At 42.6% G+C, this 2,891-nt stretch overlaps 1 pseudogene; it reads left to right on the plus strand.

Annotated features, from left to right (window-relative positions):
- Nucleotides 1-1,201: 1,201 nt before the first annotated feature.
- LOC112303374 (14-3-3 protein theta pseudogene) lies at nucleotides 1,202-2,179 on the plus strand (annotated as a pseudogene).
- The last annotated feature ends 712 nt before the right edge of the window (nucleotides 2,180-2,891 follow it).

Raw genomic sequence — 2,891 nt, forward strand, 5'->3', positions numbered from 1 at the left:
ATATGCCTTCACTGCTTTGCCATTGTTTTTAGAATAAAAACAAAATTCTTCACATGGCCTACAAAGCCTTACACTGTTTGACCCCTGATGACTTCAGCATCTTTTCATTCCCTCCACTCCAATTATACTTTCTGTTTATCAGTCCTTTGTTTTTGCCATGTACGCATTTACCACAAACACCTTGTCACATTCTGTACCCTTTTCCTGGGTACTTCCTTCTCTTTCCTCCACTTTCACTTAACTAGTGCTTATATATCTTTCAGGCCTTAAGTCAAAAGTTGCTTTCTTAGGGAAGCTTTCCCTGACTTCTCCTACTAGATCAAATTTCTTTTTTAATAAGTTTTTTTTAGCCAAGTGTATCTTTTCTTTATATCATTCATTATAGTAATAATTTTCACTTTACTACATTTGTCTAATTTGTATTTTCATTTGTCTGATCACTAGATTAATGGATTTTCCTATGCTCAAAAGTTCCATGAAGGAACTGAGTCTGATTTTGGCTGACCAGTATAGTTCTAGTGTCCACATAATGTTTAGTACTCAGTAGGTAATTAGTAAATATTTTCTAGAAGAACAAAATGTAAATAAAGGATGAATAGAAGCCTCCAAGGGATTTACACTCTGTTTGACAAAAGACAATAAATACATGCATAGATAAAACAATATAAAAGCAAGTACAGAGCGGAAATCATAGCAGTTCAGGCAAGATCTCAAAAATTCCACAAACATTCTGCACTGTAGGTAGTGTTTGTGTCTTACTGTCAAGTGTTTAGTTTGCAATTAGACGCAGATGTCTCATACAGCAACGTATCTAGCATAACACCTAGCATAGTATGACTTGTATATAGTGGTCATTCATTAAATATGTAGTTAATGAATGTAGACAAATTGTGGATGATATAGTAGGCCGCAGAATTAGTGTGCATAAGAATCATTTAAGCAGAATTGCTGGTTTAAATAGAGGCTCCACTCCAGAGATAATTGATTTCAGTAGAACTTGAATAGAACCTGAGTATCTGCATTCTAAATAAACACCCCAAGACAAAAGGGGCCGCGGTGGCTGGCGGCCGGGGCGACGGGCGCATTGTCTGACGGCGCCGCCCAGCTTCTCTGCCTGCGCCCACCGCCGTCGCCGCAGCCGGAGCTCCGCACGCCTCCTCCCATCCGCTCCGTGCTCGCCCTCGCTGCCCTCCCCGTCCCCATGGAGAAAACAGAGCTGATCCAGAAGGCGAAGCTGGCCGAGCAGGTCGAGCACTACGAAGATGTGGCCACCCGCATGAAGGCCTCGATGGAGCAGGGTGCCGAGCTGTCCAAAGAGGAGAGCAACCTGCTCTCTGTGGCCTACAAGAACGTGGTCAGGGGCCGCAGGTCCGCCTGGAGGGTCATCTCCAGCATCCAGCAGAAAACCGACACCTCGGACAAGAAGTTGCAGCTGATTAAGGACTACCGGGAGAAAGTGGAGTTGGAGCTGCAGTCCATCTGCACCACGGTCCTGGAATTGTTGGATAAGTACTTAATAGCCAATGCAACTAATCCAGAGAGTAAGGTCTTCTATCTGAAAATGAAGGGAGATTACTTCCGGTACCTTGCTGAAGTTGCATGTGGTGCTGATCGCAAACAAACGATAGATAATTCCCAAGGAGCTTACCAAGAGGCTTTTGATATCAGCAAAAAGGAGATGCAGCCCACTCACCCAATTCGTCTGGGGCTGGCTCTGAACTTCTCTGTGTTCTACTATGAGATCCTGAATAACCCAGAGCTGGCCTGCACACTGGCTAAAACAGCTTTCGATGAGGCCATCGCAGAGCTCAACACACTGAACGAGGACTCCTACAAAGACAGCACCCTCATCATGAAGCTGCTTCGGGACAACCTCACACTATGGACATCAGACAGTGCCGGAGAAGAATGTGATGCGGCAGAAGGGGCAGAAAACTAACTACATGCAGGGTGTCATCCTTCTTCCCTCCAGAAGCCTTTGTACACATCTCCATTCCTTATTCCATTTGGATTTCCTAGATCAAAGAGCCCCATTCATGTGTATGGAATCAACTGTGTATAGTCTTTTCACACTGCAGCTTTGGGAAAACTCCATTCCTTGATTTGTGTTTGTCTTGGCCTTCCTGGTGTGCAGTTACTGCTGTAGAAAAGTATTAATAGCTTCATTTCACATCAACATAAGTAAGAAGCAGAAAACCTGAACAGACCAATAACAGCAGATGAAATTGAAGCAGTCATCAAAAAACTCCCAACACACAAAAGCCCTAGACCAGATGGTTTCACAGGAGAATTCTACAAAGCATTTAAGGAAGAGCTAATCCCTATCCTTCACAGACTATTCAAAAAAATCCAAACTGATGGAAGACTCCCAAACTCGTTTTATGAAGCCAGCATCATCCTAATCCCAAAACCAGATAAAGACACAACAAAGAAAGAAAACTTCAGGCCAATATCGTTGATGAACATAGACACTAAAATTCTCAACAAAATATTGGCAAACTGCATCCAGCAATACATTAAAAAGATCATACACCATGACCAAGTGGGATTCATCCCAGGGATGCAAGGATGGTACAATATTCGCAAATCAATAAACATAATACATCACATAGACAACAGCAAAGACAAAAATCACATGATCATATCAATAGATGCGGAAAAAGCATTTAATAAAATACAGCACCCATTTCTGATAAAAACACTCAGCAAAGTGGGAATAGAGGGAGCATTCCTCAACATAATAAAGGCCATATATGAGAGACCTATAGCCAACATCATACTCAATGGACAAAAACTTAGAGCTTTCCCACTAAGATCAGGAACAAGACAAGGATGCCCTCTCTCACCACTCCTATTCAACATAGTACTGGAAGTCCTAGCCACAGCAATCA

This window comes from Desmodus rotundus, chromosome 5 (assembly GCF_022682495.2).
Source record: "Desmodus rotundus isolate HL8 chromosome 5, HLdesRot8A.1, whole genome shotgun sequence".
NCBI lineage: Eukaryota > Metazoa > Chordata > Mammalia > Chiroptera > Phyllostomidae > Desmodus > Desmodus rotundus.